The sequence below is a fragment of the Cygnus olor genome, chromosome 3 (genome assembly GCF_009769625.2).
Source record: "Cygnus olor isolate bCygOlo1 chromosome 3, bCygOlo1.pri.v2, whole genome shotgun sequence".
Taxonomy (NCBI): Eukaryota; Metazoa; Chordata; class Aves; order Anseriformes; family Anatidae; genus Cygnus; species Cygnus olor.
This window is the reverse complement of record NC_049171.1, coordinates 75,198,912-75,215,502: the sequence shown is the minus strand read 5'-3', so window position 1 is coordinate 75,215,502 and position 16,591 is coordinate 75,198,912.

Genomic DNA, 16,591 nt, shown 5'->3' with positions numbered 1-16,591 from the left:
TTGTCATTGACCTGATTTCTTTTAGAGCTGTACTTTCTTTATATGACTGTTTTTACAAGAGCCCCACACCATGGAATGCCCCAGTCACCTCTGTTTCCACAGCAGTAGCCTTCATAGCTTGACTAAGAGCTAAAAGCTAGAGTTTAAAAGGTGCTTATATACCTAATGATGTAACTGGTTGCTTACTATGGAAATTTTAAGGCATCTGTGATCCTGACTCCCACCCAAAGCCGCAAATGCTAAAATGGAAGAATGAAATTTGAATTCATGCCTTCACAATATGCAGACGCTGGGTGGGATGGGTACAGTTCAAACAAGATTTCTTTCAGTCCTTCAGTGGACCAAGATGCAGTGCGTGTTTTTCAGGCCCATGGGACTGTGATTTTTCCCAATCATTAAGACAGATTAGAGGGGTTGGCTGGCCCACTTCAAGAAGGCAAGCCCCCTGTCATCCAGCTGACAAGCCAGAGAGTGACTTGTTTCTTGGGAAAAACGCATGCTTATGTTAGTCCAAAACTCACCATTCCATCTGTACGTATCACCTGTGTGGACCAACACTGCCACTTAACTTGGCCTGAGCAAAGAAAGAAGAGAGCATAGATAAGAAGTAAAGACCACAAGGAGAAAAGGGTAGTGCAGAAATAGAATTCATAGGGGCATTGTGGAGTGGGGAGAAAGGGGGAAAGGGACATAGACACCAGCTGAGGACAAATTACTCCCTCATGTTACTTATGCACCGTAGTGCGGGCTGTAACCACTAACCCCACCGATGATCTGAGGCAACTCAGAGGAAAAAAAAAAAAAGAGATTGCTCTGCAAGGAGGAAAATCTCCTTCCAGGTCTTCTGCACAGCAGGAATTAGTGTTCCTAAACAGTTGCTACTGAGATGCCACTTGAGCAGACTGGTGTAGGAAGGAATTTGTGTCCTGGTTGCAGATCCTCTCCGTGGTAAGATGTGGATCAGTAAGATAATCAAGAACAGTTTAAATCATTCTCCTTTTAACAAGCTTTAAAAAGCATTGGGCATTCAACACTCACCACAATGAATAGATACAAGGTACCTCAGTGCCTTTAGAGACTTGAGCATACTTGTGAATTTCTGTGTGGATTCAGAGACAAAGGAAGTGTATACTGGGTGCTGTGCCAAGCAGAGGACAGGGAGAGCTGTTCCTGACAGGGGATCTTGCACTGCGGACAGATACCACAGCTCTCTGAACTCATATTGCAGTGGATAGTTCACCTTTCACTTCCCTTCCAACAGTGGGCAACTGCTGTTATCATCTGATCTCTAGGTCTTGTGCATGCAGTTACTAGCGGTTAGTGCTTTGATAAAGCTTATGTTTCCACTGTGATCATAGAACTGGCAAAGAAAGAAAAAAAAAAACCCTCAAGTAACAGGAGGTACATTACTGATCGTTTCCTCACAGGAACAGCAAATTGGCAACTGCTGTTGATTAATTCTGTGCTGCATAGACAATGCAAGCATGTCCCTTACATCTAATTTCTTAGAGATGATGTGTTTGTTTCCATAAATATACCCTGGCCCGCACTAACGCAGGCACCTGATAGCACTGTAGGGCAGGTATGCTGGAGAACCATAAAGCACAGCTAAAGCTGCTGGAATGCTCTTATGGAGCAACAGACTGGATAGTAAGCATGGTAAATCATTAGCCCAAATATCCATGTGTAACTCTCTTGCCAGGTGGCACTGGTAGCAGAAAAGGCCAGATTCAGTTATGTAGGCATTTTGGCATCGATTCAAACTTAGAGTTGGAAAAACAGAAACTTGGTTATGGTTCTTGGCCTTGTCAAGGAAACTTCCCCACCTGCAGCAAGCCCAAGACTTTTTAACTGGTCTCTGAGGATATCTTCCTTACTCAGTGCAGAGTTGTGCCAGATAGCTCAGGTACCAGACACAGTACAACCCCCATAAAATCCATTTATCTTGCTCCAAGATAGACTGCTTTAGATGCCCAACCAGCCACCTTACTCATTTCTTCACAATATTTGCGCAGTAGAGACATGTTTTTCTTTACTGAAGGGATGAAGGAAGGGTGTCTGTGAGAAAGCACTTTGGACAGCTGGCAACTGCTGGCTGTGCATGCTCCCTCCTCCCCAGGATGTTTTGGTTGTCTCCACCGTTGAGAATTGGGAAAGTGTGCTAATATTAACCACTTCCTGTTTCACTGCAGCTTCCTCACAGCACGTTGACCAGGGCTGGCAGACACCAACATTTTCACTGGTCCATCATTCATCTCCAGTGGGCTCTCACTGCCCTGAAGCTTCGCGCCCATCCCAGGAGTCACCACCAAGGTACTAGCCAGGATGCCCTCACCATGATCTGCAGCTGCTTCCTGTGGCTGGTCTCTGTGGCCGGTCTCTGTGGCCTCATGCAAAGCAGTTGTGGCTCTGTCTGCTTCCTCCTGCAAAGAGGGACAGGGAGGAACTGATCTTACCATGCCCCAGCATATTCCCCCTGCCTTCAGGGAGGTGCATCTCACAGACATGTCTCTTTTCTCTCTCCTTCAAAGCCTTCTTTCTTAACACTTTCAACTGACCTCACCAGTCTGCAATTGGATTTTGATTCAGGACCAGGCCTCAGCTAGGAATTTTGGGCCAGCAGTCTTCTTCTTTCATTATTTTACAGGCACAAGATACATACGTTATACCGCTGTTTTCCTTTCTCCCTTTCAAAGCTCACTTTCTCCCACATACCTCTGATCATTGCGTGCTGAAATGCTGAAATGAGACCTGGTCCAGTTGTTTGTTTCCTTCTACCTGCTCGCAGGCATCAAGGCAGAGCTGCTGCTGCTTTGCACCTTTTGTACCGTTGTATCGCACATACCAGCTCCTTGTTCTATCTCTGGTGCCAGGTCTAAGTGCCCTAACTAGCAAGGCACACAAGTCACAAGAACAGTCTTCCAGACTACATTACCATACCAAATACATAAAAAACAGAATGCAAACTTGTAAATGGTTTCTGATTTCTGTCTCTTTTAAAGTGAGTAATTTTCCCCTTGTTTAATAAATGGACCCAACTCCTTCAGGGGTCAGGCAAAAGCCAACAAAAAGACCCAGACGTTGACCCTAAGTAGAAGTGGGTCTGCCTTGCCTCCACTCCCTCTGCTTGTGAATAAGAGGTCCCCCTTGCCGGGAATTGTCCTTCCCACTGCCACTCCTTCTGCAGCCAAGAGCAGAGGTCTCACCCAGGCAGCTGAGGGTCATCCACATTACCCAGAAATGCGTGAAATCTGGAGGGGGTCCCTTGGCCTCACCCTGGCCTGGTTCTTCTTGGCATGGCACAATGTGTGGTGTATGCTGGTCACACCTGGGCTGCTCTGCTGTGGCTGGCACACGGACAGCAGAGGAAACCATGCTTCAGGAGCTCCCTTCTCCCCATCCAACCATAAGAGGTTTCTGTCATGTGACAGCAAGATTGGCACCCACTGTCAAGCCAGATCTCTGAGTACATCTCCATTGCCTGGCTCCACTATGGGATGCACTCTTCATGTCTGAATTCACGCAGCATCCTACGCTCAGCCAGGATTTGTCCAGGGGGTTGTGTTCCTTCTCCCAATTTGACATACACAGGTGTTACATGTCTCAAGGTTATCTACTGTCATTTGTGAGAGTGGGGGGAAACCTGCTTCCTTGTCATCGCTGGTCCAGCACAAACAGTAAGGAGACTTCTAGGTCTTATTCTACCTGGCTGAAAAAGAGAAAAATGTCATACCAACTCCCAGCCTTCCCGTCCTAGGCAGCAAGACTAGAGAGGTTTATTCCTGTTTTAGATGCTGCCAGACCTGTCTGACCAACCTGACCCACACCACTTCTAGCACACCCTGGCTTGCACCCTTGCCCAAGAACCTTTGCTGTTAATGCTTTAGTATGTTTAAAACAGGCAAAGAACTCCCACTAATAAAAGATTCTTGCTGCAGTTTTCCCAGTAGTTTTATGTATTAAACACCATGCTCAGCAGTACAAGAGAGACGGGTGGCTTGCTGCCAGCTCAGCCAGAAGTTTCCTGGAAGGCCTGAAGAGATAATAGGGGAATGCTTAAAAAATTAATCCAAACAAATATGATGAAAGAGAACGAACTGTGTTGCCCTAGTTAATGGTATTACTGAAGAGTAACTGTGAAAGGAGCTATACCGTAATTACTAGATTCATGTCTTGTGTCACTCAGATGCAGTTGTCTGATAACAATTGTGAACTACACCTCAGAAATCAGAAGTTCCCCTGACCTTACAGAAGTGGAACCAGTGGCAAGGTTATTTACTCAAAAACAAATTCTTGTTACGGTATGGTATTGCAATAGTAATTTATCTCCTTGCTGGTAGCTCATCAGCTGCAATGTTTCATTATTCAGGTAGGACACTTCTCAGGACAAGATATTACCAGGTAAGGGAAAGGCTGAATTCAGAGCTGCCCCCTCCCCTCAGCTGTGTCACCGTACGTGCTAAGGGTGAGCAGGAGGCCATGCCAACAAACAGCTGGAGAGAAACCATCAGACATGTAAAGTAGATTCTGCCTCATTAAGCACTTAGAGAGCCAAGGGCCAGATCTTCAGCTGAGGTGAGTAGGTACAAAGGATCAAAGGATTTCAGAGTGATCCTAGATGGGGGATCTGACATCTGGTAAGTTGTGCATGAAATATCATGATAGCCTTCCTGGCCTCCTGATGCATCCTATTCCAATTTTGGTTAGATTATAGAGCATTTTGATTAGGCACAGATGAAGTATTGTAGGGAGAATGGAGAGTAAGTGGGAGGCCATTCCAGCTTGCTGCAAAAGGTGTGTAGGAAAGCCAGTATTTCTGCAGTTCTCCCCGTGGGTTTTCTTATGACTTTGAAGTAACTTCTGTATCACTAATTTTCATTTCCATCATAGCTGAGTGCAACAAAGACTGTAAAAGGCAAGACAAAATGTTAGACTGAAAGATTTGTAGAAGCAACAGGAGGTGTGTGGTTAGAAGTTATTTTGAGCTCCTAATGTAGAAGATGCCCCCTCACTGAGGGCAGCACGAGGTTTTATTCTTAAAAGCTCCCCTCTTCACATGTTAAAGAAGAAACTGCTATTTGAAAAAAGAAGAAAGAAGCTTTGTGAGAGTACAGTTTGTTAGAAGCCATGTACTCAGGCTGCTTTGTTTTGGAGAGGGCTTCATGTGATTTTTGATAAAATTTCATTTTTCTAATAATTGGAAAAGAGTAGAATCAGACTTGTTTCTTTAATAGTCATAAGTGCAGAGATTGCTCACTGCCTCCCTCGTTATCGTATTATATCTTACTCTGCTCCCCCTCACAGTACTCTTGACAAGGCTTTGAAGCTCTTGCAGGCAGCAGCTCCTTCCTGGGCCATTTGCCAGCCTACTCACTCAGGGCAGATCTCTTCGGCTCCCATCCCACCCAAATGCTTTGAACTTCAGACTAGTCTGAAGCCTTGCCCCTGCACTAGGATCTCTAAGCATGTCTTTGGGGTGTCCAGTCCTGCCTAGCTGACCCTCCTGAAAGCGTAACCTCTCAGTGTGAATGATTCCTGCCTATCCTCCCTCCCCACAACAGCTTTAATGTACCACCAGAAGTGCAGGCCTTCTTGCTCACTTCATGAACTACATAATGAGTGTGATCTAGCAGGTTTTGCTCAGTTGGGACTCCAAAAGCAGTACTTTTAAAAACAGACTCTATAAAATGATAGCTCTTCTTTTAGCTTATCTTTGTCTCAAGGGATTTTAGAAGGAAAAAATAAGGGGAAAACCAAGCATTCTTTACTCCAGAGTGAAAGAGTAGGCCAGCTTCAATCTGTCTCACTATCAGAAGTGCTGTTGAGTGTTATTGACAGGCCATAGACCCAGGCTGGATAGGAAGTTGGTGATTCTGCCAATATGGAAGGAAACATGAGCACTGCTCGGCAATGCAACATACTTCACAAGCTGTATGGACTGACAAACTGCCTGCTTGCACCATCCATCCACGTTTAACAGTCAAGGACTTGACACGCAGAAAACAGGAAGCAGCTTAGCCAGAGTCACCCATGAAGGCTGTGGAAGAGTTGTGAATGTACCTTGCAACGTTGGAGATGCAGGTTGATGCCTAAGGGCCTTCCTCATACCATCTTTAGGCAGAAGTGATTTCTCCTGGTGCTGGGAGCAGAGGGGCTGGTGGGGGTGTGCTGCTCTGCAGAAACCAGCTGGAAGCTGAGGAGGAGGTGAGATGAGCAGGAACAATGCAGGGACAACAACGGAGAGAGAGAGATCCAGCAGGAAACAGAGGAGAATGAAGGCAACAAAGATGGCAAAGAAATTCAGAAAGGAAACAGACCGTATGCAACGGGAAGGAGCTTGAAACAGTCAAGGGACTTTTTAAGCCACCATCTTGTGGCACACCTATGGTGCGCTTATCATGGTTGAGTTTCCCAATCTGTCTGAGGCCTCAGGACTGATGAATACAGATGGCATTTCTGAGAACAGTGTTGTTCACCTTCTCGTGACCCATCAAACTAAGGGGAAGGAAGAACACCCCAACCTCTTGCTAACACCACTGTACAAACCTGAGAGCAAGGAAGGCTCTGAACCATGCAGCCCAAATGTGTCTCATCATTGTTCCACAGAGACTTCAGCACTGCGTCAACACTGGCCCTCCAGGCTCCAAATATGTAGCAGAAAATCCTCCACTGTCCATTATCCCTCTGTTATGGTTCTAACTGAGACTGGACACAAATTTGTTCTTGTTTAATTTCATCTAGGCTTACAGTTTTCCACGGGTAGAGGTTAGCATAAGATTCTCAGAGATGTCAGTGTCCCTGCACTCAGTCACTTAGGCAAGTTTAACACCATGCCATTAAATTCCCCTCCCCTGGTGCAACCTTGTGTCCAGTCAAAGAGCATGGTGGGCACATTCCTCCCCCAGCACTTCACACTGATTGGCAATACCCTGAGTGACAAAACTTCTGATTTACCAAAAGCCCCGGCTAATTCTCCACTGTGTAATTCTCTGCACTTCCACAGCTTTGAGTGGGAGAATCACACTCGGTGAAATACTGTATTTGTTAAAATAATGACTGTAGTTCGCTAAGGAGCATTCCAGATAACTGCATGCCCTATCTTGTAGCAAAAAAAAAGACTTCTGCGGTTTAGATTAAACCCTCTGGTTACGAACAAAACCAGGGGGAGGAAGGGGACAACTGTTGCTCAAGAAAGCACTTTGTCTTTTGTTGTGTGGTCAGTTTACCACAGCTCAGCTTCTCAACTGCTGTACTGTTGGAATCAAGGAGGGAGAAAGAAAACTCCAACTGATTAGGCATGCTTGATCTGGATGATCTCTTTCATGTTCCTACCTGTTGATGCTGTTTGTTTCATTTCACTTCCCCAACCCCTTGAGACAATGCAAATTGAGGATCAATTAATAGTAATAACTCCTTAGCAGAATTCAGTTCTATTGTGCAGAAAAAAATAGCTAACCTGACTAAAAGCACAGCAGTGGCAACAAAATATATAGATACTATTTCTTGCAAACAACCACGCAATTGGACAGTCTTCAGTTTGCTTCCCAGAACCAACAGATCCTCAGTGATCAGTAACAGTATTGTTATACAACAGCGTGAGTCAGGATGCATCCTTTTTTTAATTTATTTATTTTTAATTCAAAGACCACAAGAGCACACCACACTGGGAGATGAGCAAACGAAAAAGAAAAAGGCAGTTCTGCAAGATTTCCTGTTCCGTGATGTATGGGTAATTGGCCTATATTTGTGACCCCGTTTTTCTTTCAAGTCAGTAGCTGTACTGCAGAGATGCAAGCCTTTGGTACAAAGCCTGTGCTGTGAAGGAGTGGCAATGGTCACCGCTGGGTACAGAGACAGTGTTGAATGAGGCGCATGGTGCTCTGTCATGCTTTCTAACTTTCACTTGGATCTAAATCTGAAATGAAGCTTCAATGCTATTCTTAAACAAAGGGAGAAAGGCAGACACAGAAAAAGACAACAGCCCCTGTCTCAGGCTCCTCTCTCTGAAGTGCTCCCAAGCCTCAGTTGCTCAGCAAAGCCAAAGCCCAAGGCAGGGTGGAACTGGTTGCTGCTGATTGTGGTGGTGAAGGTGCTGCGGCACAGGAAGAGGCCCTCTGCAGCTCTGCTCCTTCCATTGACAAGGAGAGGGGAGTCAGTGATGTTTGTCTGGCTGCCCCCAAAGATGGTGCTTTTCAAGAGCAGAGCAGCTATCTGCATGGTTGTCACAGCAAATAAGCTGTGCCTGCTTTGTGCACCGTCAGCCCACAAAGCTGTTGGGTCACAAGGCATTTCTGTTACGGGAAACAAACAAACAAACAAACAAAAAACTATTGGCGTGAGCTATGGGATCATATAGTCTATATGGGCTTCTACAGGCATGTAATTCTTCATCTTTTCTCAACAAACATAATTTCCATCACATCCGCTACAATAACAGGCTAAAGTCAAAACCTAAGTCCACCTCCTAAATTTTTGTTTACAGAAGGGATTCTGACTTTCTGCTTCAAAACCAGAATGCTCTTTGCAGTCAATCTCTAACCTGCTGCTGTTATTTCTTCAGACTTTTTAATTTTTAACTCAGGTTAATCTCTGCATCTGCTGCTCACCACTCTAAATCACCCAAGTCAGTATCTGCTCAACTATCATGAATGTGGCCATGTCCTGCATGGAAGGGAACACAGATTCAGCAGCGTAAAGGGAGTTTCCTGCACCAAGCCATGTCTCTCATGTGCTGGCTGTTGGCACTCATTACTGGTTCAAACCATTTTACTTAACTTGCTCTCTGCTACCACCCATTGCCTTCTCACCTTCATCGTTCCTTGGACTGGTCTCTCAGTTCATGGGTATGTGCTTGATTTCTTTTTCTTTGTATAAACCGGATTAGCTTGAGTTCTTTCAAAATGGTACTTGGCATTCATTTTTGCCCATATTCTTAATACTTCTCTGGTCTCCTTTGTATCTTTCCACAGTTTAGCTTAATGCATTTTGATATTTAATGCAAAATGAGCATGCACACATGGTATTCAGAGCGGAGCAGCTACTGTGAGCTAACATAACACTAATTTATTCTACACTAGCTTCTCAACTTAGATGAGGCCTATGGCCCCAGTGCATTTATTTTTTTGACTGGTACTTAACGTCCATCAAAATAAGTACCATCAAATTATCATACATTTATTAAAACCAGAAACTAGGGGAAGAGAATGTATTCAAGAATTTGAAATTCTTTCATGGAAGAGGCCCGTGAGAGTTGGTTTTACTTCTCTCCAAGAACCTTGGATTTCTGATGCCAGCACCAACCTACAGCTGTAACCATTCCTTAAAGGGACGTGCAGTGCTAAAACCAGCTCAAAATCCAGATTTTCCCATAGTTTTGTCTCCCAGGTTCTGACTCAGGTGCCTAACTTAAAATTTCCCTTAAGATTTAATTAATTCAGCATACTGACTGGGTGTAACTGAGGAACACTACTTTTGCAGTGCTACACTTGCAATAACTGAGTGGGGGCACGTCTTGCTTTTTGCAAGATTTGTTCTTTAAGTCTACAATTTATTCCTTAAAGATTTTTTCTAAATTTCCTATTTCTCCCACTAATACGTGTTAAACTATGAAGTGTAAGTGTACATAATTCAAACCTCTAGGATTTTTATTCTTTATAGTTTTTTTTTTTTCTGAAAACCAGAATACTGTAATTTTTTCTCAGTTTGCTCAGAATTTTTCAAAAATTTTTTCACTTGTTTTTCAAGGTTATCAGTTTCCTTTCAAAAAACAGAGTGCAGCCCTCCCACTTTGCAGTCAGAAGGAGATGAAGAAAACATGAATTGATACACGTCAGTCACTCATTCGAGCCGCTTGGCACCATAAAGGCGCCTTTTCCCTCTGAGTTTGCTCAGCCTGGTCTCTCAGCAGCCCCCAGCCCTGCTGTCCGGCTGCTCTAGCTCGAGGCCTGCAGCGGCTGTGCACGGAGTTGGGCCCAGCGCAGCCGTGCGTGGGCCTCTCCAGCTGCAGGCCGCAGGCGTTCCTTGTTCCCCCAAACCACCATGATCCCTCTCCATTGCCCCTTTAGGTCCTTGTGCACTCCCCAGATTCTCTTGCCTGAGCCCACGTCCCTGCAGGACCCCCAGCCTCTGAGGTGGCCCAAGGGAGAGCCTCTCCCATCAGCTTGGCTAGGGGACTGTGGGATGGTGACTCTCCAGCGTCAGCCCTGAGGATAAGAGGAGATGCGGCAGGGGGCTCGGGGGTCTCCAGTTCAGTATCAGTGCTCACGGAGCTGAGCCTTAATCCCATAACCTAACAGTCACTGACATAAAAGGAAAACCTGAAGGGACTTCACCATCGTCTCTCCTCCTTCAGCATTTCCCAGCCATGTTTCACCTCCTGGGAGGGCTGCACACCCCAAGCAGGAAAATTTATGTTGCTGCAAGCCTCTTCTAAGGGGTCTATGGTAGTGTGTGGCTGCAGGGTGCTGAGCTCTAGAGCCCCACCCCTGAGGAAGGAGCTACAGGACCATAGCAGCCCAGGCGGAGGATTACCTTAACCGCTGGCTGTGGCGATGAACCCTTCATCACATAGCCTAGCACCAAGCACCAGAATCGTATGCCCAAAACATAACAGGAACATCACTTCAAAGTGATTCTGCCACAACCACCTAAGCCACAAATCCAACTGGAAACACTGCTCTGCCACACACTATAACGTTCCTAGTGGTGCACTTGCAGCATGCCCTCCCTGAAGGACATTTGTTGGCTGAAATAGCAACCTTGCAAGCATGAGGTGGAAATTTTTCCACTTCGGAGCAAAAAGAGTTGAAGCACCTCTTCTTGCTATGAAGACATGTGATACTTCTACAGGGGAACTGTGCAAATGACCTGATTTTAGTACCTTGTATCTGTTGTGGTTTCCCCATAACATTTCAGCAACTGAGAAAAAAAAAAAAAAGCAAAAAAAAAAAAGCTCACCAACACAGAATTAAAGCTGCTAAGAAACTGAAAAACAACCATATGGCTTGTTTTTAAACTTAGATCCAGTATAAGGGTCAGCTGCAGACGCAGTGCACAATCCAGTTAGGTTCTAAATTCATATTTTCTACGAGATTCTTTCAAGTACCTAAGGTTAAAAACCTTATGCTAGAGTCGACATTAAGCTACCATATTTGCAAATGATGGCCTTTCTCTGCAGGACAGTTAGCACGTACATGAACATCTGCACAAATAAATAGTGTAACAAAACTGTTTCTACATGCAAACAAGGCAATTTGCATGCACAGAGGCAGCCAGATTGAGTCTATCTATCCCCATAGTAACTAATCTTCCATATAAAGGCCCATTTGGGTAGAATCATGGAATAATTTAGGTTGAAAGAGCCCTCTAGAGGTCCAGCCTCCCGTTCAAAGCAGACATAACTTCAAAGCTAGATCAGGCTGCTCAGGGCCTGTCAGATTGAATTTTGAAAATCTCCAGGGATGGAGAATGTGCAATCTCCCTGGGCACCTGCTCCACTCCTGGAACATTCTCCTGGCGATTTTTTTATTGTATCTATGCAGCTGGAACTTCTCCTAATGTAATTTGACTGTTGCCTGTTGTCCTTTCACTGAGCGCCTCAAAAAGAGTCCAGGTTTGTTTTCCAGATGATCCCCCTAACTGTAGAAGACCACAGTTTAACCCCACACTTCTGCCTTCACTTCTGCAGGCTGAACAGCCTCAGCCCTCCACAGGTCATATGCTTCAGACCCATCATCATCCCACTGGTCCCTCTGAATGGCAGACCTGCAAATCACCCACTACCAACTATTTGGTACCATCTGTGAATGTGATGTGGATGCAGTCCTGCCTATCACCCTATTTACTGTTGAAGACATAAAACAGTATCTGCTTGGTATTCAGCCCTGAGGAATGCCACTTCTAACTGGTCACCACCTGGATTTCAACCCACCACCAACTTTCACAACCCTTTGAACCATATAAAAGTAATTTTCTCGCATCTCTGTATTGCACCTCTCCACAATTTGGCTACATAGATGCCATGGGAGTCTTTGGCTAAAGTCAAGGAAAATGACATCCACTGTTGTGTCCCAAACCAATCACCTAATGACAGAAAGTGATCACATTGGTCAGGCACAATGTGTCCTTCCTAAACCCATCTTGACTGTTCTGAAATCAGCCACCTTTTGTGTACTTAGAAATGGCTGCCATTATGACTTCTATCAAATTTCCCAGGGACTGAGGTGAGGCCAACTGGTCTGTAATTTCTTTTTCATCTTTTTAAAAGCTAGATGTAACATTTTCCTTTTTCAAGTCATCAGGAATAACCCTTAATCACCACGACCTTTCAAAGAAGCCTGAGCAGGGCCTTGTCAGTAAAGTCAGAGGTGAAGAATAAACAATACCTCAGTTTTTTGGTCTTTTTTTTAACCTTCATCACTAAGTCACCTACTCCATTCAGTAGCAGGCCCACATTTTCTTTGATCGTCCTTTTGCTGATGTCCCACTTGCAAAAAAAACCACCTGCTCGCTACCTTCACATCCCTTGCTATTTCCAGTTTCAGCCAAGCTTTAATGTTCCTTATACTGTTCCCAAATGTCTGTGCACCTTCCTTAAGTAATCCTCTGCAGCCCATCCTCACTCCCATCTTCCATGCGCTTTTTTACATTTGAGTTCAGCCTGGCATTCTCCAGACAGCCAGTCTATCCTCCTGCTATGCCTACTCATTTTCTTGCACAGTGGGAAAAATGCTTTTGAAAAGCAGACAGCTCTCCTGACCCCTCTAAGGTGCAGGGCAGCCTCCCATAGGATCTTGCCAAACAGATCTCTGAACAAGCTGTGGTTCACTTTCCTGAACCGCAAGGTTATTACTCTGCTATTTAGCTTGTCTGCCCTCAGATCTTTTACTTGATCATCTCATAGTTACTGTAGCCAAGGTTAGCATTGGGTATTGCATCTGAGCAGTTCCTTATTCCTGGGCAGCAGATTTAGTGTACCCCTTTAGCACGCACACATCCCCCCAAAATCCTGTCCAGCACTCAAGTAAAAAATGTCCTTGACACCATCCAGGAGTCTCCTGGCTTGCTTGTTTCTTGTTATGTTGCTCTTCTGGCAATTTTGAGGTGGTTAAAAATCCCCATGAAAACCACAGCATGCAGTCAGGACACTTCTTCAAATTATTTAAGGAAGGCTTCATTCTCTTCCTTTTCTTGATCAAGCGGTCTGTAGCAGGTGCCTACCACAATATTCCCTTTGTTGACCTCCCCTTTATCCCTGGAAATAAGCTCTCAACAGGTCTGTCACATCTCCTATTCCTTTTAGGCTCTGCATGTTCAAACTACCAATTTATGAAACCCTCCGTTTTTCTTTCCCACCTGCTGGCCAAACTTGTGTCCATCCCTTGTAGCATTCCAACAGTGCAACCCCACCATGTTCCTGTCATGCAGCAATGTCATATCTTTGTGACTGCAGACTTCCCATTCGTTGTGTTTATTGCTGCACATTTGTTCATGAAACAGAACTTGAGATGAGGTCCAGTCACTCCCATATCCTTCAGCTGAGACCCAAGTCCTGCAGTCACTCTAGATCCCCTCCAACATCTCCAGGTCTGCACAGGTGAGAAACAACAAGTTGTAGCCTGACAGTCTCAGCCTCTCAACAATGTACTAGAGATAGAATGAGGCAGGGAAAAATTCCCAAAACAACAGATCCGACTGGCAGGGGGGTGCCGTCAAACCCTTTGCAGAAGCAAGTCCCTGACTACTGCTACCTGTCACTTTCTCTAGCATCAGTGGCTCCTATGTCATGGCTAGGTGTATCCCTCAATAACTCACTTCAACTTGTTGCAAAGGCGCTACAGTTCTCCAAGTAAACATCTGCAGTTGGAGAAAAAGCTTTCTTGTTTAATCTCACACAAATCAGTCCTCCCCCTGCTTAAGCATTACCTCTGATCCTCCCCTCCTTACATGCATTGGGGGATTGCGGGTCCTTGCTTCTACGATGGCCACAAAGTACCTTTGGTTCCTGTTGGCCTTTCCTGATGCCACACAGCCTGCTCACCCGGCAGCTCAGGGACCTGCCCAGAGCACAACTCCTGCAGCCTCAGCAACAGCCCCAGCCTCCAGGAAGAGCTCCGGTCACTTTGTGCAGGCTCCCCCCAAACAGCTATACCCTCCACAGGGCTGTGTCTGTGCTGAGGGCTCCAGTACGCTGGGGCAGTTGCTCTGGCTAGCACTAGGCACCGTGGTGTGTGGCTTGTCACCATCGTCACTGTGTCAGCTGTAGTAGTCTTAAGCGCTGCCTATGGCCTCACCGTTTACCCTTTCACCATCCCTTTTACTGCTATTTGCACACGCTGGTCACAGCAGTCCCTAGGTGTTAAGCAGGAACACGAAGACGAGCCTGCTCTGCTCCCCACTGCTCGGCTTCTCAGCCTCAGGTCATGGTTGTGTATCTCCCACCTCCCACCTGGGACCAGCAGGCAGGCTGCTTCTCAGGCACCATGCGCTGATGCACACCTGCTTCGTCCCCATTAGATTTCCTGCTCTTTGCTCAACTCCTCATACTGCCTTTTGGTTCTCAGCTGTGGTTCATCAGTTCATGAGCATCAGGTCTGTCTGCATCTTTTCTCCTGCAGCGTGCTTACAAGGCTTTGAAAAGCTTTTCTGTGGAGCTTACAAAGCACTCTGTTCCCCTCAGTTGAGTGACACACTTTGTCAAAAAACCGCAACACTAAAAGCAAACGTACAGCTCAACGCACAAAACAAATGCTTTCCAAAGTAACCTTTTAATTATATGCTCAGCCTTGTTATGATCTCTCTATTGTTCCTCAGCTAGTGTATGAAGACAGTGCTTGAAGATGGTTGTGTGCAAGTGAACGAAGTTCCACCCTCTTTCAACTTATTTATTTATGGACCATTTTTCCCCTGAAAGCTACAAATTCAAGTGCCACAACAGACCTTGCTGACTGAGATGATTTATTTCAAGGCCCAGGAGACAGATTGTGGCCCTTTTTTGAACAAAAAATATATATTAATTTTGTCCTCTGCAATATTAGAAAAAGAAAGAAGAGTAAATGATTTGGAAAAGTTGCACATAAATTTTGGAACTAAGTCTTTATGGACTTATTAGAAAGTGACATGTTGTACACTCAAGAACAGCTATGTATTTTTCCTGTTCTGTAGTTTAAAATCACAGCTGCAACAGCTTTTAGCACCTCAGTAGTCCCCAAAACAGACTATGTATGGAAGAGGTCTTATTTTTTCTTCATTTTTATTAGAATTTAGTACAGTTCATGATATATGAACAAAGGAACTGACACTTTCAGTGTTCACTGCAGTTCTCTTGGAGGTTCAACCTATGGTGACTCAATGATCTTGAATAGCCAAGTTCCTTTTTTTCGGGTAGAAATCAATACAGTCATGTTGCAAGTTATGTTTTGCAATATGCCATTACAACTAGTCTGTAGAGGATTTTGCTTTAGGATGAATGAAATCCCAAGTCTACCAAAACTGCACCTGTTGCAATACAATTCCTATTTGGCCTTAGCTTACAAAAACACCAAACCAAAAAGACCTATCCAAAAAAAAATATTTAAAAAAATGCATTTGGCATTTCTGAAACGAACAGTAAGCACTGTAGTCATCAAGCAAGCTCTGTAGCTGAGATTCAATTCCTGCAGCCCAGGCAATGCTAAAAACAGAAGTTTAAGTCAGCTTTTATCTATAACCAAACCAAGTCATCCAAGAATGCATTCTTTCCTGGAGAGAAGGCTGGGCTTTGCTAAAATGCAAACAAAGAAGAAAAACCTCATTTATCATCAGCACCCAATTCACCTGTCGGTAACAGAAGTATGGTCAGTTTTCTGAACAGCTAGATATATAGCCTGAAAAAGGACTATATTGCCAAAACAGCCCACAGCTAAGAAAGGGGAAACAGTCATTTATGAGGAAATATTTGATCAGATGCACTGAAGTTTCTTATTTGCTTAAAAATAATAATAAAAAAATGAAATGGAACACATTAACTTCACTGCAAAAAAACTGAGACAGGCATAGCAGACATAGGTTTTCTTTTTTTTTTTTTTTTTTTTACTGTTCTGTCAGCAACAGCACAGTCATATAAACAGTATGGGACTGTCAACTATAGCTTAGGCCTGAGTTTTTTTTACTCCTGGAAATCCTAGGATTTGTTACAGAAATTACAATGTATGAGTGTTTCACAGTGCATGCTTCTGAACAGACGTAGTTTGTCAGTCATTATTAAGAAACTCAGTTGAACTAATAATGGTAAAGAATATGATATGTTGTTGATCCAGATTGTATTTTTGCCCCCCCCCTCCCCCCCCCCCTCGCCCCGAATCATAAACCATCTGACAACTCAGACTGATACCAAATAACCCTATTCAGTCTGGTGTTAATCAGACTTTACAAATCACCATGAGGAATTTGCAGGATAGTTTGGGCTTAAAAGAAACCCAAGCACACACACATTCTCAACTGCAGTCTACACTGACTCTGAGAAGAAGAAAAAATCTTCCAGAAAACATCCAAAACCACAGGGCTTCCCAAATTTCCTAAACATTAATATTTTTGATTCAAGAAGTCTCAAAAA